Source organism: Tiliqua scincoides, chromosome 6 (assembly GCF_035046505.1).
Source record: "Tiliqua scincoides isolate rTilSci1 chromosome 6, rTilSci1.hap2, whole genome shotgun sequence".
Classification (NCBI taxonomy): domain Eukaryota; kingdom Metazoa; phylum Chordata; class Lepidosauria; order Squamata; family Scincidae; genus Tiliqua; species Tiliqua scincoides.
The window spans coordinates 8,948,395-8,970,135 of NC_089826.1; the positions used below are offsets into that span (position 1 = coordinate 8,948,395).

The 21,741-nt window shown below is 45.1% G+C and overlaps 1 pseudogene; it reads right to left on the reverse strand.

Annotated features, from left to right (window-relative positions):
• Positions 1–2,425: 2,425 nt before the first annotated feature.
• On the reverse strand, positions 2,426–2,545 carry LOC136656303 (5S ribosomal RNA; annotated as a pseudogene).
• Between the last annotated feature and the right edge of the window lie 19,196 nt (positions 2,546–21,741).

Genomic DNA, 21,741 nt, shown 5'->3' on the forward strand with positions numbered 1-21,741 from the left:
TTGCTTTCGAACACAAACTCTGGCAGAGGAAATGTAAGCTGACAATAAGAGGTGTGACAAAACAATATGTGGAGCTTATGGCTAAAAACATCGAGGCAAACAATAAACATTTCTTTAAATACCTTCAAAGCAGGAAACCTGCCAGGGAAGGCACTTGGACCAAGAAGATCTGGTGCTTGCAGAGAAACTGAATGCATCTTTTGTATCTGAATATACTACAGAGGTTGCTGGGCTTGATCTGACCTTGGAAGAACTGAGTCAAACAGAAGAGACCAAAAATGAGATTCTAGTGTTAATTGACAAATCAAAAATTAAAATTAAGGGATCCAGATGGCACCCACCTGTGTTTTTAAGGAGTTCATATGTGACATTGTTGATATTCTGACAAGAATATGTAACTTGTCCCTTGTATCAGCTTCCATGCCAGAGAACTAGAAGTCACTCAAGTATCCAGATATATTTTAGTCTTAATATTGTCTTGGTTTTTGCTTACAATTGTTACCCATACAAATGCTTAAAAACATAATTCAGGATTTCACTCTAAGCAACTGTTACCTTGTACATCCCCAATCTTGTCTGATCTGGGAAACTAAGCAGGGTCAGGCCTGGTTAGTACTTGGATGGGAGACCGCCTGGGAATACTGGGTGCTGTAGGCTTATACCATAGTCTTTCGAGACTGAAAGTTGCCAACCAACCCCTAAAGGGGCAAATCTAAATTTGGGGGGTGAATTATAGAACCCTTCCTCTTACTTAGGCCTGGTTGGCTTTTCCCCCTGTGCTACTGCCTGAGAGAGACCTACATGGCAATTGAGGCCAGGCTGGCCCTTTAAACTTTTTCATTCTGTATGGCAAGGGGTCGTAACCATAAAATAACAGTCATTTGGGGGCAAACTGGTTTAATGAATTATGGGTTCGATGACTAGATAATTGGCATAGAGATAAAATCTTGTTGAGAATAAGATCAAGAATTGATATTTATATAATCGATAAGGAGAGTAATAAAATTTGAACGATTTAAGAAAGAATTTTAGAAATAAGAGACTGTTTCAGTTATAAGATACTTAATGTGTTTAATGATGATTGATTAATACTTTGCAGAAGAAGAAAGTAGTGGGTAGCACAATCCTAACTTGCGCTGGAACAGGCAGGTTGTTGGGCCTGCGCTTTATCCAGCGCAAGGTTTGGGCTGCTTGTGGCTCAGCCCAAGGCAAGGGGAAGTTTTTCCCCTTACCCTGGGGAAAGCTACAGCAGCCCTAATGGGGCTACTCAGATCTGCGCAACCAAAATTGGTGGCCCAAATCCAAGCAACCCAGGACTGCCCCAGGCTGCAAGGGAACAGGTTAGGATCTGGCACAAGAGCTGGATCCTGGTCCCGCCTCCCACTCCCCACCTGCCCCCAGGAACACCCCCCCCCCACCCTTCCATGCCCTGGAATGAATGGGCTCATTCATTCAATCTCTCTGGCCCTCAGAACACCCTCCAGACACAATCAGAGCACAGTTCTGGTCATGTTCAGTTGAGTGGGCCAGAGGCTTTCAGGGGACAAGAGGTTGGCTGCGGGCTGGAAAGAGACTTGCTGTGGGCCACATCTGGCCCCCAGGCCGGGGGTTTGGAGACCCCTGTTCCAGAGTGTGCAATTGTGTTATTGTATGTTTAAGGTTTTGTTGGTTTGTTTTTGCTGATTTTAGTTGACTAAACAAACAAGCCAAGAAAATTAACAGTCATTTTAGTGTTTACTCTGAACAGTAAATGAAGTTGATTTCTGGCTCAGTGCGAAATTAGGCCACGCAAATATTCTCCCAGTTTTGCAGTGCAAAAGCTAAGCTGCTGCTGCAAGCAGGCTGGGGTGAGGTACCGTCAGCAATGGCTCCTGGAGGCTCCACCAGTGCAGTAAGATGGGTGTGGGGGCAGAGAGATGGTAAAGCAGGGAGCAGATGGGGGAGAGATGGGGTGAATCCCAGCAGCACCTGCATGCACCAGGATCCCATCCCCTCTTTTTGGGTCCCTTCTCTTTTTGCTCCTAGGACTTAGACCAGCTGGCGTGGATCCAAGGAGACCCTTGGGCCATCCGGAGGCCTCTCCCAGGCCTCCTGATCGCCCCCCTCCACCATTGGATGCAGTGCTAGCCTCCTTGGCACTGCTCCTTTGTCTCCAATGGTTGGGGGGTTGGGGGGCTTGGATCGGGCTTTCAGTCTTGCAATTAGCACAGTAGGAATAAGAACCATGCAGATACAGGTGGCATGCATATGGGGGAGGAACTTATTAGATGCTACATTACTTACATGGTGGAGGATTTGGTATGGTTGGCAACCTTCAGTCTCGAAAGACTATGGTATAAGCCTACAGCACCCGGTATTCCCAGGTGGTCTCCCATCCAAGTACTAACCAGGCCTGACCCTGCTTTGCTTCCGAGATCATGGTATAAGCCTACAGCACCCGGTATTCCCAGGTGGTCTCCCATCCAAGTACTAACCAGGCCTGACCCTGCTTAGCTTCCAAGATCAGACGAGATCAGGCATGTGCAGGGTAACAGTTGCTGCTGGTGGATTGCATCATCCAGTATGTATGAACTGGGACTATGGTTCAAAGGTCCCGAGCACACTTTCTCAGGAGTGAGGTCATCCAACTGAGTGAGATTTATTTCAGAGTACACACGCACTGGATTGGGCTGCAAGGATACTTGGAAGTGTGCCCTCTTGAAATCACTGGAATTTATGAGTGCTTCGCACATGGATGTGCATCATTTGATTTCTCCTTGATTAATTCCTTATCACTTGCTGCATGTCAAAACAATATAAAATACAGAATAAATATCAAATTAAAACAAACACAGAAAAATCCGCAGCAAATCAAAATTCAACCGAAGATAATTTTTAAAAGTTTGAAGAAAGCAGGGTGAAATAGGAGGTCTTCAGGCATCACCAGAACACTTGCAGAGAAGGGGCTAACCTCAATTAGGTGGAAGGGATTCTACATCAGTGGGGCCACCGTGGAGAAGGTCTTCACCCACATCCCTGCCAATCAAACTTCACATGGTAGCAGCAGTATCAGGGTGGCCTCTCTGGCTAACCTTATGGAAAAGGGCAACCTCATATGGGGAGAGGCGGTTCTTGGATACCTGAGTCCTGGGTCCTGTAGGGGTTTAAAGGTCATCATTAGCACCATGAATTGCAACTGGAAATAGAGCAGCAGCTGCATTTTGTACATGAGGAACGGAATGGAACCCTTCAGGACTCCATAGACCAAAGGTCAAGGCGAAGAGCAGGAGCATCTTCTACCACCTTCTAGGGCCTACCAGAAAAGAAGGGGTCCACTGCAGAAAATTGGTATTTTCCACCTGTAGTCTGGAGCAGTCCAGTCCATTATACCACCTCTAAACTTTGCCACCTCATTCTCCTGCATGTGTACACCAGGCCTCAGCTGGATATCCTGTGTGCAACATTGGCCAGCTGTATAGGAAGGTCATGAGCAGGGCAGCTACTTGGACATAGAAGTTTCAAATAACTGTTCTGGCTAAGTCGGTTTGTGTCCCTCTAAGCTTAATGAGGCCCACTAGTATCTGTGGAATCCTTCGACATTATCAAAGGGCCTTTAGCAGTACCCAGGAAGTAACAGAGATGGCTGGCCTCCCATTGGCTCTAGCTACCCTGAATAAAATCTGGTTTCAGGATCCTGGGGCTCTGAAGATCAATTAGAACATTAACAGTCCAATCCTAACCTGCCCTGGAGCTCACCTTCCCTCCCTCTGCCCTCCCCCTGGCCCGGGAAGATCCCCATTCCTCCCTCCCCGCCTTGCCAAACCCCCACACTTGCTTGACATGGCTGGCGCATATTTACCTGCTGCCGGCACAACGGAGGCTAGATTTGGCCTCTGGAGACCGATGCATGTGTGCGTATCGACCTCCTGACTCCCGCAGTGCCCCCAAAGTACCTAACAGCAGTTTTGTGATATCCTTGAGCTGGTGCAAGGGACGTGCACAAGCCCAAGAGCTCTTTCGGATTGAATTTTTAAAAACAGCCTTTAAGGGAACGAATGAACACTGAGGACAGCCAAGGAGAAAGGAAAGTATATGCTTCCATTGGTACGGAAGCATCAAGAGAGTATGAGTTAGTGAAGGCTTCTTTGTGTAATATTGTCCAGCGAGATGCAAGCAGCTGGAGTTCTTAATGTATGTGATTAAATCCTAGAATCTCAGAGGCCTGAAAGGGAATCTACAATGGGAAAACCTGGATCACTTTAAAAGGAACTCTTGTTTTGGTTTTCATGTGTTAAAGAAGAGCTTTGCATGCAATGGAGTCCAAAGATATTCGTTCACTAGAAAAGATGCCATGAAGGCAAATAGCCTGGAGTGCCCCAGTGAACCTAAATAGAATAAACAAAACGGGGCTTCATTGAAGCTACTGACTTTTTTAGTACTGCCAAAAATTTTAGTAAACAGTCCCGTTTTCAAGAATCCCTTAGCACCTTCGCAAAAATAGTCATTTCTTCATTTAAGTTGCCTTCACTTGCCCTCAGTCACCCGTGTTCAAATTGTACTATTTGCACCCGTGTACTATTGCTCTGTAGCAATAGTATGGTGACCCCTAATTAAATTGGATCACCCAGTTGCCAAGTAGCCCTCAATTGTCCTCATTTTCCCACAGTCATGTCATCACACAGTCACATCAGGTTGGCTAAGAAGCTTTGTAATGTTTTCCCACTCAGGATGTGGTTCATCTGTGTAAGGAAGGCGAATAAAAATAGCAGTCTGGGAGCTCAATCCTATGCATGCCTACTCAGGACTAAGTCCCATTTTAGTCAATGGGGTTTACTCCCAGGAAAGTGTGGACAGGATTGTAGCCTGTGACACAATGATGTTGAAGGAGAGGAAACAAGTGTGCTGACCCAAAACTGAAAAAAAAGAGGAATGTTTGCAAAATCCAAGTCACTGTTTTGGCTGACGATTCGAACTAAAGAATGTTCCGATCTGAAATGCAACATTGAAATAAAAATCTGAATAAAATGTCTTGTGGATTTGGACACCAGTGTCGGTTCTGAAAATCAGCTGCTTTATAGAACAATGCTAAATTTTGTTTTTTCTGTAAAAAAAATAAAATGTAAATTTTTGGAAAATATTCACTGCATACGCCAATACCAATATTTACTTATTGGAGATTTTTGTGACTCAGAGACAATCGCCCTGAGCCAGGTGAGTACATTGTTCTATAGCTGAATGAAGAACCTCCTCCCCCTCCCCCATTCCCTTCCCTCAAGTATATGATTGAAACTCATCCCAATTATTATCACGCAGGAAAGCGATTTTCAACCTATGTGCTGTGGCACATTGGTGTGCCACAGAAGGTCTGCAGGTGTGCCATAGGAGTTTGAAGCACAGCTGTTTGGACTCACTGAAAAACTCTTCCTGGTTCTGTAGTTCTGATTCAAGGGCAACTGTCTGTAATCACTATCTGTTCCGCTTCCTCTACCAGTGCCAGTGACATATCTAGGGGGGTCCATGGGTGCAAGTATTCCTGGGTGGCATGGCTGCGGGGCCAGCAGCACTGCCAGCAGTGCTGCTCCGAGGGTGACCCATGCCTTCTGCCTCCCTGTCCAGGGGCATTCTGAGGGCTGGAGAGGCCGAGCGCAGCCTCCCTGACCCTCAGAAGGAAAACCAGAAGTGATGTTTGAAGGCCCTCCAGAGACCATAGAAGGTGGGGGCAGCATTTCCAGGCTTGCCTTGGGCAGCAAAGTGGCCAGGATCATCACTGACCAGCATCCTAGACATTTGCCCTAGAAACTCAGCCACAAAACCCAGAAGAATCTCCCGGAAGCTGGAAGTGACATCACAAGAGGTGAAAACAATCGAGAAGACCGTAGAGGAAGACCATCCCAGTTTATAGGGAAGTAACAGTAAACAGATAGAAAAATAAATTGACGTAGATGCAGTTGGGAATGGATAGATAACAGCCCCAGCAGTCTTTACAGAACCTTTCTGTTCAGATTCCTCTTCCCCCAATTTTCTCTCTGACTCCACTGAGAAAACTTTAAATTTTTCCTGAAAGTTTCCAGGACTTTATTGTAAAACTATACAAAGACCCCCCCCCCCCCGCCCGAAAGAAAAAAATGTCCATTTATATTCCTCCACTAGAAGGTTTCACATGTATAATACATAATATCCACATCGCCAATGACATCAAAAGTTGGCAGGCAGCAAAATCTTTGCTCAGAGCCATTGCCGTTGTTGCAAGAAACCTTGCCAATTTTAAGGGATTGGCTATATTCTTTTGATGCAAGTGTGAAAAAAGAATGTTGTCTGTTTAACTTGCCTCTTTGCACTTTTGAGGAACACTAATAAATAAAAAAAAAAGGGCAAATAAGTGAGTTTTGACAATTGGCTTGTCTATAACATTCATTTATGGTTTGTGGCATTTAAAAAAATAAATAGCCAAGATGTTGGGGTTTAAACATTGGCTGCCACACATAGATGAGCTGTCAATGGCTTCATCAAACGATAGAAGCATTTTCAGTCTGCAGATTGCTTTTTTGAGGGGGGCCTGGAATTTGGCATCTTCTACCTCTTCTCCGAAATAGGGGTTTGGAACAGACAAGGGAGGAATCGGCTTTCAATCACCATCAAACACCATCAATCTAGTGAGACCATTTAAAAAATCATCCAATAATCAAAATATTTCTAAAGCCGTCTTTGGATATTCCCTCTCCCATGGACAAGGAATGTGTGATGGGCTCCACTGGGACAAGCGCAATAGTTTGACAGCTTACCCCCATTTACTCAGAAATAGTGGGCCAATATAAGGGCCAAAACATGGGATACTAAGAAAGCTTCATCAGAATACATGCTCAACTACCACTCTTCTGGGGAGCACTGATGAGGAACAAATAAGAAGGGGTAGTAGGTGAGGTGACCCCCTCCCCACCTCTTTAACGATATGTGCTAGCGGGGTAGTTTATCATTAGACATATCATGAGACATATCATTAGATATGTTAGAAGCAGGAAACCTGCCAGAGAAGCAGTTGGCCCTCTGGATGGTGAGGGAGGGAAAGGGGAAAGGGAAAGGGGAGATAAAAGGGAAAGGGAGGGTAAGGGAAGATAAAAGGAAGAGATGGCAGAGAAATTAAATGAGCTCTTTGCATCTTCATGGCAGAAGACCTCGGGCAGATACCGCTGCCCGAATGGCCCCTCCTGACTGAGGAGTTAAGTCAGATAGAGGTTAAAAGAGAAGATGTTTCAGACCTCATTGATAAATTAAAGATCAATAAGTCACCGGGCCCTGATGGCATCCACCCAAGAGTTATTAAGGAATTGAAGAATGAAGTTGCTGATCTCTTGACTAAGGTATGCAACTTGTCCCTCAAAACGGCCATGGTGCCAGAAGATTGGAGGATAGCAAATGTCACGCCTATTTTTAAAAAGGGAAAGAGGGTGGACCCGGGAAACTATAGGCCGGTCAGCCTAACATCCATACCGGGTAAGATGGTGGAATGCCTCATCAAAGATAGAATCTCAAAACACATAGATGAACAGGCCTTGTTGAGGGAGAGTCAGCATGGCTTCTGTAAGGGTAAGTCTTGCCTCATGAACCTTATAGAATTCTTTGAAAAGGTCAACAGGCATGTGGATGCTAGAGAACCTGTGGACATTATATATCTGGACTTTCAGAAGGCGTTTGACACGGTCCCTCACCAAAGGCTACTGAAAAAACTCCACAGTCAGGGAATTAGAGGACAGGTCCTCTCATGGATTGAGAACTGGTTGGAGGCCAGGAAGCAGAGAGTGGGTGTCAATGGGCAATTTTCACAATGGAGAGAGGTGAAAAGCGGTGTGCCCCAAGGATCTGTCCTGGGACTGGTGCTTTTCAACTTCTTCATAAATGACCTGGAGACAGGGGTGAGCAGTGAGGTGGCTAAGTTTGCAGACGACACCAAACTTTTCCGAGTGGTGAAGACCAGAAGTGATTGTGAGGAGCTCCAGAAGGATCTTTCCAGACTGGCAGAATGGGCAACAAAATGGCAGATGCGCTTCAATGTCAGTAAGTGTAAGGTCATGCACATTGGGGCAAAAAATCAAAACTTTAGATATAGGCTGATGGGTTCTGAGCTGTCTGTGACAGATCAGGAGAGAGATCTTGGGGTGGTGGTGGACAGATCGATGAAAGTGTCGACCCAATGTGTGGCGGCAGTGAAGAAGGACAATTCTATGCTTGGAATCATTAGGAAGGGTATTGAGAACAAAACAGCTAATATTATAATGCCGTTGTACAAATCTATGGTAAGGCCACACCTGGAGTATTGTGTCCAGTTCTGGTCACTGCATCTCAAAAAAGACATAGTGGAAATGGAAAAGGTGCAAAAGAGAGCGACTAAGATGATTACGGGGCTGGGGCACCTTCCTTACGAGGAAAGGCTACAGCATTTGGGCCTCTTCAGCCTAGAAAAGAGATGCCTGGGGGGGGACATGATTGAGACAATACAAAATTATGCAGGGTATGGACAGAGTGGATAGAGAGATGCTCTTTACACTCTCACATAACACCAGAACCAGGGCACATCCACTAAAATTGAGTGTTGGAAGAGTTAGAACAGACAAGAGAAAATATTTCTTTACTCAGCGTGTGGTTGGTCTGTGGAACTCCTTGCCACAGGATGTGGTGAAGGCGACTGGCCTGGACACCTTTAAAAGGGGATTGGACAAGTTTCTGGAGGAAAAATCCATTATGGGGTACAAGCCATGATGTGTATGCGCAACCTCCTGATTTTAGAAATGGGCGATGTCAGAATGCCAGATGCAAGGTTGGGCACCAGGATGAGGTCTCTTGTTATCTGGTGTGCTCCCTGGGGCATTTGGTGGGCCGCTGTGAGATACAGGAAGCTGGACTAGATGGGCCTATGGCCTGATCCAGTGGGGCTGTGCTTATGTTCTTATGTAGACAAATCAGGAAGGTTGAACTTGAAGACAAAGAAAGCATCTCAACAATTACAAAACGTATGGATTTTGGAATAACACAGTCTCAAAGCAGAGTATAGAAGAAGAAAATTCTGGAACTATCAGCAAACATGAGATTGCATGGTAATTCTGGAGTGGCCAGCCTTTCAAATTTAGGGCTCCTGGACCTTTAACAATTGGGTAGAAGAGGGGATTTCAGCAGGCACAGCTTGTCATCTCACAGAAATTTCCTTCTCCAGTTGTAATCAATCAAGATCATCATCTAACCTTGCACATCATGTGCTAAACACCCACTATGATCATAATGCATCATCACACGAAAAATGGCATTGTACAACCGACTCCACGCATTCAATGATGTGCACATTAATGGCATGCATATGACCTGGGCTTCTCTACTTACTTCCCTGTGACTCTGGGCCAGTTTTCTTAACTGCATGGGGAATGGTTTGCCTGTCTACAACCACTCCTAAACCTACTTTTAAAACTGGTTACACTGTGTGTTCAGGGGTGATGTTCAGACAGGGTGATCAGACGTCCTCTTTATCCAGGACATGTCCTCTTTCTAACCTTGTGTCCTAGAAAGTAAATGTCCTCCTTTTCCTTATGAGTGGGACCCTGTAAGGCAGCATATAGCCTTCTTGTAATTAATGAATTATATGTAATAAATTATGCGCAATATAGTTTTAAATTTAATAATAAGTAATATAGTATTTAAATTAACCACATGAAATCAATATATGAGTGTTTTTAACTTTTATTTTGTCAAGTTCTACGTTTTTCTTGAATGACCAACACTTTGGGGTGTCTTGTCCTCTTTTGCGGTTATGATATCTGGTCACCCTGTGTTCAGACAAACTGCCCCCAGTGGCATACCTAGGGAAAATGCTACCCATGGCAGGTATTGAAAATGAGCCCCTGTTCAAAGAGAGAAGGGGAGATCATGGGCTGGAAAGTCAACCCTCTCCAACCCACCCAGTATAACAGCTGCAAGCTACAGCCCATAAGTCTTGTTCGCCTTTTGGTCTTTCATGGCCCTCTGATTTGGGTTCAAGCTATCTATCGTTCATGTGTTCACCTCAGATTCGTAGAGCCTTTACACTGGGTGGGTTTAATATCTTACCTACAAATTGTACTAAGAGCAAGATTTAATAGACCATTGGAAAGTCCCCAGTCATGTTCTTGCGACCTGACCTCAAAAGAGTCCTGGACCCATGTACTTCTGTACTGTACCCACTATATTGCTTTACGCCATTGATTTATATATCCATTTCTGGAAAGCTTCCACGGTTCAGATACAGACTTGGTCCGGTACTTGTTAGACAGGAGAAATGAGTGCCGCTCATCAAAAGTAGCAAAATATATATTTAAGGCACTGTCAAGGCATAAATTCCTCTGTATTTCTTTAGCTGATCAATGATTCCTTTCTCTATGATTGGTGGCTACCCTGAATGTTTTAATTTTGTTTTCTTGTTGGATTGTTTATGCCAATAAAGGTGGAATGAAAATAAAGTATAACAGCTAAGCAGTGTGCTCAGTAAAAGCATGGTTTTACTGATCATAGTTTACCAGCTTCTATTATTTAAAGAAGGATCTATATGTCAACACCCTGGACAGCAGCCATTCATGCAAAAAAACTTCTAGCTGTAGATGTAGATAACAAGAATATATTGATTCTTTTTTTGAAGGTTGGTATTGGCATAATTCATTCACATACACCTACACCCAAGCAAATATTGATCAAGATAGAAGCCGGTCAAGCAACCAGGGACCTTAGTGTTCACCGAGACAGGAAGTCCCACTGTGCAGCCATTGCTAATAAGTTCCTTGCTTGCACAAGTCAATAATCAGCAAGGTCAGGCATAGGTTTCTTCCTTTTCAACTTGTACCTGACTCATGGAGATAACTTTTGTCAAAGCTAAGGGTGAACGACCTGACCTTCACAGGCCTACCACCATGAACACACAGTAAGCAGAGTCTTCCTCAGGGAAACAAATTTATTTTAGCCTCCAGAGAATGTAGGAGGAGAAACCCCTGCCACCTTCTATTAGCATATACAACCATAATTGTGGTTGTCTTTGCAAAGAAGCCAACAATTGTTTCCATAGGGGGTTGTTGGTGGTGACCCCTCCCCCCCATGAGAGCAGAAGATAGTCAATTAAGAGCCTGGCTATGTGTTAGAAGGCCTGCATCAGGGGTTAGGATGGCTGGGTAATGGATGAGGCCCATGGCATCTGGACCCTGCTGCTTCTGCCCTTTGACCTGGTTGTCTGGTCATTTCTGTGCCCTTCACCTCATGCCTGAGAATGCAAGCTAATAACTGCCATGACAAAGAATAGGACACCTGCCATACTTGCCTGTCAACTCACCTGCCACTTTCTCTCCCTCTCTGACAAACAAACTAGCAACTATGTTGAATTGGGGCAGCAGCAACTCTTGTCAATGGCTTCAGGGAGGCGCTGACATAGCTATGGCACAAATTTTTAACACCCCCCCTCATAACATCTTTGCCCCCTACCAAGCCTTAGAGGGCCTTCTGGAGGCCTCTGAAAGGCACCTCTGGTTTTCAGTAAAAACTGAATGTGTCTTTTGGCGGCCTCTATTAAAACTAGAGGTGCCTTTCAGAGGCTTCCAGCAGGCCCTCTTAGTCCTGGAGACGCACAACAACTTTTCAAGGTACCCTCCACTAAACACCCCCTCTGATGTGGTACCCGAGGCCCTGTACCCCCCCAGCCCTTCTTAGCTATGCTTGTGCAAGGAGGCCCAATAAGGCCCAGTGATGGTGAGGACTAACTAAGGGTGCCTTGACACAGGGTATCCTAAAACATGGTCCTGGCACCAATATGTTACACTCATCACATGAAAGCCACAAGTAAGCCAGGATCTGACAGTTCAGAATTCTGAGGGCTCCAACGGAGGTAGGCAGAGAAAGCTGGGGAGAATTGGAGAGCTCCTGGTCACCTTTCTCCATCTCTGCTTTTCTTATCTTTCCTGTAGTGGCTAATTTTGTCCAGGAGTCAGAAACAGGGGATAATTAGCTGCTAAGGAGAGATAAGCATAAATAGAGGACAGAGAAAGGTGGCCAGAGGCTTCACCATCTCTTCGGTTTTCTCTGACTATCTCTAGGAGCCTTCAGTAGACAGGCACATTTGATTTTTGGCATGAATAGAGCTGGATATGAATGGGGCCCAGTTCTTAAATTAAGGTGCCATGGGATGAATGGCAATTAATGTGGAGGTGTGTGGGGGAATGGGCCGCTTTCAGAACCCTTATGCACTGTCATTCATTTTTATTATTTTTTTTTAGAATAAAAGAGTGTTTCTTATTTTTACAAGCTGCTATGAAAAGGAGCTCTGCTGTTCACCCAACTTCTTGTGATGGCCTTCTTAATGAAGGAGGCATTTTCCCTGTAAAGCACTTTGCTTGTGTGAATCTTTTACTTCTGTTCTGGTTGGACCATTGGTTCTTCTAGCTGCTACTGCTGCTTTAGGACCATTTATTTCCCTGGTTCCTGCTTTACCTCCTTCCGGGATCAGTCGCCTGGGCATTCTACCAAATCATGCCCTGATCAGAGTTGGCTATATTGTGGCATAACCAAGGGCATTTGAGGGCCGTTAAGACTGAGGACAACGTAAAGAAATAATGGACAGCTTAACAATGGAGGCACACGGCGTCACACATGGTGTCATGCATGGTGATTTTGGCACTGTGGAAAATGTTGAGGATATGAATACAGCCAATTCTTGTTATCTACTGAGGTTAGGTTCCTGGAAAACCCAGCAGCTACTGAATCACTGAATACTGAATCATGAATCCAATGGAAAAGGGTAGCTAACCTGATCAGGAATCCCAGCAGCTTCAGAATGGCATGGATAGCTTCAAAATGGCCGCAAATAGCTTCAGAATGGCATGGATAGCTTCAAAATGGCCGCAGATAGCTTCAGAATGGTAGGGATAGCTTCAGAAAGGCAAGGGTCCATTCTGAATGGTCACTGTGGCTGTTTCAAAATGCAAAGGAGAGTTGAAAGTCCCAACAAGAAAGGACCAAAAAACTATTGTTGGGATATCCAGCAGTGCATCATCTTTCTCAGGAGGCACCTGCAGGATATTTCCCCACAAAAAAAGTCCAAAAATGGACTTCTTGGATGTTGAGACGTCTGGTGTCTGAGAAGGAGATGTTTTCCAGTGCACAAAATGCAACCTCACGCATGTTCAAATGTTGTCGCGCTCTTCCAAATAACATCCCCTCTTAGAAGTAACATCAAGCAGAGGGCAAGCCATGAGCCCAGAAGAGGATGAGGGTTTAATGAGAACATCAGAAAAGCCCAGCTGAATCAGACTAAACATTCATCTAGCGCTGCATCTGCCTTCCTTGCTAGTGGCCAACCAGATGACCAAGCAGATTGCGAAGATCCTGGCCTTCCACCAGGTTGTCCCCTAACAACTGGCATTGCGTGACATGCTGCTGCCTCTGGACCAGATTCTGTCTATGCTCCTAGGGGTGATGGGCGCTTCGTAATGTTGTGTATCTTTATGCCATCTGTTCTGAGGAAATGGGATGGCCGAAACTTCAGAGGCTTCATTTCTTATGAGTTCCAATCAACTGAACTGATATTAGCAATTACAGGTGTCATATAATGCACCAGCCACATTCACAAGTATTAAAAAAGCCAATTACATGGGCCATTCTTCATGTCACTTGTGAAAGCTCCCTCACATGACACCAGGCCCCTACTCCTTAGTCCTCTCCCACCCCGCTCACCCGTCTGCCTCCTCCACAACAGACATCTTATCAAACGTGACTGATTGCTGTAATCTGCACTCTGGGCAGCCATTAAGCAAATTACCTGAATCATTGCAAGGATTAGTCTCATTAACACATGATTAGCATCAAATTAAAATAATGAGTGTTTAACTTCTGATGTCTTCCAGTTGTTTGAACAGCTTGATCAGGCACACCAGGCTGGCTAGGAGGTGGTAGGTGTCACAGTGTCATCAGGCAAAGGGAGGGGGCAGAGGATCAAGGTAGGCTGCACCGCGCAAGGGAGAATGTGCCTCCCAAATACAACTCAGCACGGGAAAAGTCAACACAGGACAGCGAAAAAGTTTCCTTCCTCACCTCCAAAGACAACAGAACTCTGACTCAGAACAATTTAAAAACAAAAACAAAACTTGAGTAGAGTTTACGACTGGCAAAGTGGGTACCCTGTGCCCTTTGTTCATTCACAATTCCACTATATAAATTAAAGTCAAGCCAAAACTACTTACAGTCAAATCCTTACTACCTACACACTCTGTTCTTGCAGATTTGCTTACCTGTTGGAACAAAAGTGTCATGTGCCTCACACTACCGGTGAGTGCGGTCTGTTCTCCACAGTGGAGTAGTTAGAGGGGTTGCAAAGCACTAAGTTCTGCAGGGAGCCTCACCGCGGTGTGGCTCCCCTCCCCTTCCAAACCATTTCAGGTAGTGGGAGCAAAAAAGAGGCGTACGCCCACTAGCTATGCCACTGCACCCCCTCTAGCTATGCCACTGGTTCTCGGCTATCTCAAGCTACTCAAAGCCATTTTTAAGCTCCTGCATTCTGAAGCCTATCCTTGCCATTCCGCCATTTTGAAGCCTATCCTTGCCATTCTGAAGCTATTCATGGCCATTTTGGAGCTATTCGTGCCATCCTAAAGCTGTCTTCTGCTGGCATTCCTGACCAGGTTACCATAAGTCCATAGATCCCATAGGATCAGTGATTCAATAGTTGCTGATTCAGCAGCCTCTGGGTTTTCCAGGAATGCAACCCCAACAGATAGTAAGAATTGATTGTATTCCGCAGTGCCAATATCACCTTTTGTGACCATGCAAATATGTCTGTTGTTTCTTTACATTGTCCTCAGTCCAATGGTGCTCAGGGGACCTTAGTTATGCCATAGGACAGCCAACTAATGAGATCAGTTATGGTGGCCTTGTGACATCAGCCTGTTCAGTGTTTAGTGGGATACCCAGTCAACTGATTCAGTAAGATGGAAAAAGCAGGAACCAGGGAAATAAATGATCCTAAAGCAGCAGCAGTACCAATGGTGCCAATCACAACAGAAGAAAGGTAAAATATTCACAATAAATGAAGGGTATTTCAGGGAAAATTTCTCCTACATTAATGTTGCATATTGTGAATGCTGGGTACTATCAAAAAGTGGTCAATTCCCAGTTATTTAATTTGCCATTAAAGGAATTTATATCCCATTGATATCAGTGGGGTTTATTATACTTTGCCATAACCTAGCAAGACCTACAACATTATTTAAAATATTTTGAATATCTCATCCACCTACCTTTGACCTGACCGAAGCTAGATTCATCCTTTAATGGACAGAGCAACCAGGCACTATCTGTGCATGATTCATTTTCCTGTGATTATGATTTGATAGGAGCCCTTCACTGTAATATAGACGGATCATGGTCATTATTGCGCAATGGGGAGGCACCATTTTGATTTTCTGCTTCCAGTTCCAAAACATCTTCAGTAGGTCAATTTAAAAAGGACTATAGTATGTTAGAGAAATACAAAATAATCCACATAAATTCAGTATAAATTCTATATATATATTCTGTTCATCAGGGTTTTGTGTGTGGGTGGAATATGTTTGGGTTTAAACTTTAATTCCCATTTCGGTCCAAGATCTAAATCTGTTGCAGGTTTATAGGGCTGACATTGTCTTAATGCTCTAATTTAACGTGTGTTTTAGAGCAAACAGATGTCTTTCCCCCCACTGGTTAGAACCTTTCGGCTTTTCCTTGGTTATTCCCAGATATAATTATACCTCTCACTTTGATTAAAATGCACTGTATTAATGATAGGATTTTGTCATGCTTGAATTCCATTATTCTCTTACCACTACCCTTCTATCATATTAGGCATTGTCACTAAAATCACATTGCGAACAGATTGCCACCAACTTCTCATTCAATCCCAATAGACAAAGAGGACACAAGATGGTTTACATGGATCAGGAATGACCTGGTCTTCTCTGAAAGTTGGTGCAAATAGCGGTCTTGCCACACCAACAGAATGGCCAGGCACCATGCAAAGAACACGCAACCATGTTTCTCTATTCTTGCAGCCAAGAGGAGAGAAACAGAGAACATGCCCTGGCTGAACTTTGAATCAAGTTTTGCCTGGTTGAAATCTTGCATTTGTCCTGATTTTTTGCTACGTAGATGAGCCACTGACTGTCTCACAGCCTCAGCGCCCCAGATGCAATATGAAGATAGTAATTCTGACCTTACAGGGTTGTTGTGAGGATTTTCATCATAAGAATATATGAGAAAATATGTACACTCCGAAGGTGCCATGATGAGCCCAGCTGGATCAAAGCAAAGGTCTATGAAGTCTAGCATCCTGTTTCCCACAATGGCCTATCAAATACTTCTGGGAAACACTTGCATAACTAAGGGGGGGTTGAGCGGTACAGGACTCAGAATATCACGCCTGAGTGGGTGTCAAGAGACCTCCTGGACATGACTGGAAGTGCCTTCCAGTTGCATCTGGGAGGTGTCCTGAGATATGGGGAGGCCACAAGCAGCCCCTCTGAAAAGGCCTTCTGGAAGCCTTAGAAAGGCACTTTCCGATTTTCCCCAGGTACCAGATGCCCTAGATCCACCACTGATGAGAAGCCCACAGGGAGGACATGTAAGTCAATAATTCTGTGTTGCCATTGCTTCCTTGCAAGTAGTATTCAGTAACATTCTCTGAGCCTGTTGGCAACCTTCAGTCTCGAAAGACTCTGGTATCGCGCTCTGAATGGTGGTTTTGGAACATCGTCTAGTGTGGCTGAAAAGGCCAATTCGGGAGTGACAATCCCTTCCACACTGGGAGCAAGTGCAGTCTGTCCCTGGTCTGTCTCCCTGGCTATGGGCCTTCCTTCTTTGCCTCTTAGCCTCAGACTGTTGGCCAAGTGTCTCTTCACACTGGGAAAGGCCATGCTGCACAGCCTGCCTCCAAGCAGGCCGCTCAGATGCCAGGGTTTCCCACCTGTTGAGGTCCACTCCTAAGGCCTTCAGATCCCTCTTGCAGATGTCCTTGTATCGCAGCTGTGGTCTACCTGTAGGGCGCTTTCCTTGCACGAGTTCTCCATAGAGGAGATCCTTTGGGATCCGGCCATTATCCATTCTCACGACATGACCGAGCCAACGCAGGCGTCTCTGTTTCAGCAGTGCATGCATGCTAGGGATTCCAGCACGTTCCAGGACTGTGGAACTTTGTCCTGCCAGGTGATGCCGAGAATGCGTCGGAGGCAGAATGCGTCGGAGAATGCGTCTCTGAGCCTAAAAATAGCATATAGTCATCGTGACTCATTATTTATAAACTTGGCCTCCATGAATCTAACAGCCCAATCCTATTCAGGTTTGGGCTGACAGCCTGAGCATGTTGTGAGAGTGGAACACATATTTCCACTGTCACAATGTCTCCACCCCCCCTCCCACCTGGAATGGCTCTGAAGGGAAGGGGCTGCTTGCATGCCATGGTGAGGCTCCATGAAAACTTAGTGCTTTGCCCCCCTCTAACTACACCATTGCAACCAACCCATTCCCATAGCATCAGACTCAATCCTATCTCACACGCTGCTGAAAAAAAATGTTCTTGTTTGCCGTTGGGATCAAGGAGCAGCGTGCAAACTTGTGATGCGCTTGTGATAAAACAATTCAGACAATCCATTCACGACATGCATGGTGCAATCAAGCTGGAGTGGGGCGGGGGGGGGGGGAGGAATGCCCCATCAAGCTTTGACTAGAGTGATTGTGTAAACTGACTCTAAGTTATCCAGATATTCAGCTCTGCATTTAAAAATAATGTCTGGAAACACTTTAAGGTTTATCAATTACTGTTTCCAAGCTGTAAATTACCTATTTTGAGAGCATAATTTGTCTGTAATGTATGTTTTAACAGCGTGATTTGTTTCTTGTTTGTAATTAATGCTGAGCTTTGAAGCTAAAATTGCATGACAAATCATTATGGGCAAAGCCATTACCTTGGCTATGACTGCTTAAGATTTGTAATATACTGTAACGTCACTTTGCTTAATTGCCAGACACACCACGCTGGTCTTAAAACTTGGAGATGGGGGGGAGAGAAGGAGACTTTACCTGTACTAAGGAATTGAGACAGGAATATATCTAGATCAGTAGTTTTCAAACTTTCCGTGTTGAGATAACTCTTTCCAAATCACTGGTTGGTCTGCTGAGACACCTATGCATCTGCTATGGCACCCCTGTGTTTTCCAGACAATTATGAGATGATTTGAAGGACACCCACTCATCTCAAGCTGCCCTGTTGGGCTTCACCATTGTCCGGCATGAAGTCAGAGGATAGGCTGTCAGTGGCAATAACTCATGGTGGTTATACAGAACTCCAGAGACAATATGTTAGACCAGTTAACCCCTGCTAATTGGGTAAGAGGCACTTTTTCAAGGGGGCGCTCCTTTTTTTAGCAGGGGGAGAGTAACTGGCCCACCTCACCCCAGCAGTGTCTTTTCTCATGGCTGTCTGTTGGTGTTCTTTTGCATCTTTTTAGATTGTGAACCCTTTTGGGACAGGGAGCCATTAGTTATTTGATTTTTCTCTGTAAACCGCTTTGTGAACTTTAGTTGAAAAGCGGTATATAAATACTGTTAATAATAATAATAATAATAGACCAGCAATTTTCAACCTTTTTCATCTCATGGTACACCGATAAGGTGCTAAAATTGTCAAGGCACGCCATCAGTTTTTTGACACCACACTGCTGGCTGGGGGTTCACATCCCCCAATGGCCCTACTAATATATGCCCCTCCCCCAAACTCCCATGGCACACCTGCAGACCATTCATGGCATACCAATGTACCACGGCACAGTGGTTAAAAAACACATGTTAGATTGTGGGCAGTGACAGTAGGGGAGGATACTTCCCTTCAAAACCTACGTACTTCTTAGTTTTCTTTGGGCCCAATCCAATTAAACTTTCCAGCACTGATGCAGCCATGTCAATGGGGCATGTGCTGCATCCTGTAGTGGGGGCAGTCGTAGAGGCCTTCTCAAGGTAATGGATTTGTGGATTTGTTGCAAGGATTACAGATCACTGGTACAGAAACGATGCCGCTGGCTGATCCTTTCAAATAATGGAAGAGCAAGCACTTGCCCCACCTTCCATTTTCCACTTAAAGTGTCATGTGTTCTGGGCCCTCCACAAAGACTCTATATGTGTGAAGGCTCAACTAACATGATAAAGAAGGTAAAGGTGGTTAACTGGGCTTTCACACAAACTGTTCTCCATGAGGAGGGGAGGGACGAACCTCTTTGCCAGGAGGTAAAAGGATCAGCTAACCACATAAGTCAGGGCTAGCTTTAAGCCAATTGGACCAGTTGCTTCCAAATTGGGCCCCGCGCCTAAGGAGGCCTCACACTAGGTAATCTACTCTAGCCTTGTATACAATTTTATATGAAAATGTGCTTAGATCCATGTGGTCCAGTAATTCACATGCACTTTCTAAGTGCATATTTTGATTTCTTTCCATTCTACCATAGAAATCTAAAGTTTATAATCATAAGAACATAAGAACAGCCCCACTGGATCAGGTCATAGGCCCATCTAGTCCAGCTTCCTGTATCTCACAGCGGCCCACCAAATGCCCCAGGGAGCACCCCAGATAACAAGAGACCTGCATCCTGGTGCCCTCCCTTGCATCTGGCATAGCCCATTTCTAAAATCAGGAGGTTGCACATGCACATCATGGCTTGTAACCCATAATGGATTTTTCCTCCAGAAACTTGTCCAATCCCCTTTTAAAGGCGTCCAGGCCAGACGCCATCACCACATCCTGTGGCAAGGAGTTCCACAGACCAACCATACGCTGAGTAAAGAAATATTTTCTTTTGTCTGTCCTAACTCTCCCAACGCTCAATTTTAGTGGATGTCCCCTGGTTCTGGTGTTATGTGAGAGTGTAAAGAGCATCTCTCTATCCACTCTGTCCATCCCCTGCATAATTTTGTATGTCTCAATCATGTCCCCCTGAGGCACCTCTTTTCTAGGCTGAAGAGGCCCAAACGCCATAGTCTTTCCTCATAAGGAATCAATTTTATTCCTATCTCTAAGATTCTACAGACCCTGGCTGTGAACCTGGGGCTTTGTGAGAAATGTTTCCAGTTGGGCCCCACAGCCCCTAAGGCTGGCCCTGACATAAATGCTTGCATTTATGTACTATAAGTGCCAGCTGACCACAGAAATGCCAGATTAGTGCCTTGAGGATTGAGGAGATTCATGATAATTACCATGCATTATTATCATCTGTGATTGAACCACCAAATGAACAAATGCCTACCATAGATCTTTAAACAATCACTTTGGCAGACAAGCTGTGATGACCTCAGTTTGGGACCCCGGTCTAGTTCCAGCTATGTAGGCCCACAATGGGATTTGTCGCTTGTATGGGGAATCTGTGTGAATGCATGGTGATATAGTGCAATCCAGACTGACAGGAACCAGAAGCCAGGCTTAGCAGTGTTTTCAGATCCAGAATTGCACGCCCTGATCAGTGCCAACACAGGACTAGGCTGTCCAGCCAGACTGAACAGGAGGGATATGTCATGCCAAAAGAAAAAAAAGAGAGAGAGAGAAAGAGCTGAAATCTAATTCATTGGAAATAGCAAAAAGTAGTCTTAATGGTAGCTATGAAAAAGTACGCGTATAACTGCTGAGAGCCCTGGTTGTGGACCTACCATAAGGTCTGATGGGGCAAAAGCCCCAGGAACAAAGCAGTAGGACCCTGAAGAAGCCTCTCTGAGGCTCCCAATGGAGGCGGAAGCTGTGTTTATAGCGTTGGGGAACCTCAGAGAGGCTTCCCTGATGCGGGATTAGGTCACCCGAGGCTCCATGAGCCTCAGGTGAGCACAGGGGGCAGATTTCTGTGTGTGGGGGGTGGCAGTAGCCTGTGGGGGGGTGCCATCACAGACCTTTGCCCCGGCTGTGGGGCTGGGGATGTCCGCTGCTGGAGAGCCCTATGTTCCATAAGGATGACATTGGGGGTTGCCTTACTATAGTCAGTGCCATTTCTGATACGGAATACTAGGAAACAAATGAGTCCCTCAAAAAAACCAAAGCAAATTCAGACAGCCATTTTATTCAGAATGAATGGATATTTTTGCGCTCATAAGGTGGTGAAGTGAAACTCGGCAGCCTGACATGGCGTTATGCACTGGGTTAAATGCCAAGCTGATGAAAGCAGCATCATTGCAACAGAGTTCATCACATGCCCCTCTGAACAGCGTCCTTCCTTTAGATTCCCAGCACTGAAAATGATAAAAAAAAGTTTTAGGATAGCAAAAAATACATGATAAGGGATGATCTAGAGCAGGGGTGTCCAAAGTTTTTGGCAGGAGGGCCACATCATCTCTCTGACACTGTGTCAGGGGCCAGGGGAAAAAAAGAATTAATTTACATTTAAAATTTGAATACATTTACATAAGCATACTTAAATGAATATATTAAAGATGAACATATGAATGAATGAAGGTCTTGCAATAGCTCAAGGCCTATAAAAGACCTTGCACAAAGCAAGGCTGGCCTTTCCTTTGCTGCTGCTACTGCATCACAGATGCAGTGGAGGGAGCTCTCATCCCACAGCTCATGCCAAAGGTCAAACAGTTTCCCTCAGGTATATGCAAAGGAAGGTGACAGCAGTTGCGTCGGGCCAGTGGGGGCTCCAACAAATCTCCGGAGGGCCAGAGGCTCATTGGAGACTGGGGGCTCCCTGAGGACCATTTTGAGAGGCC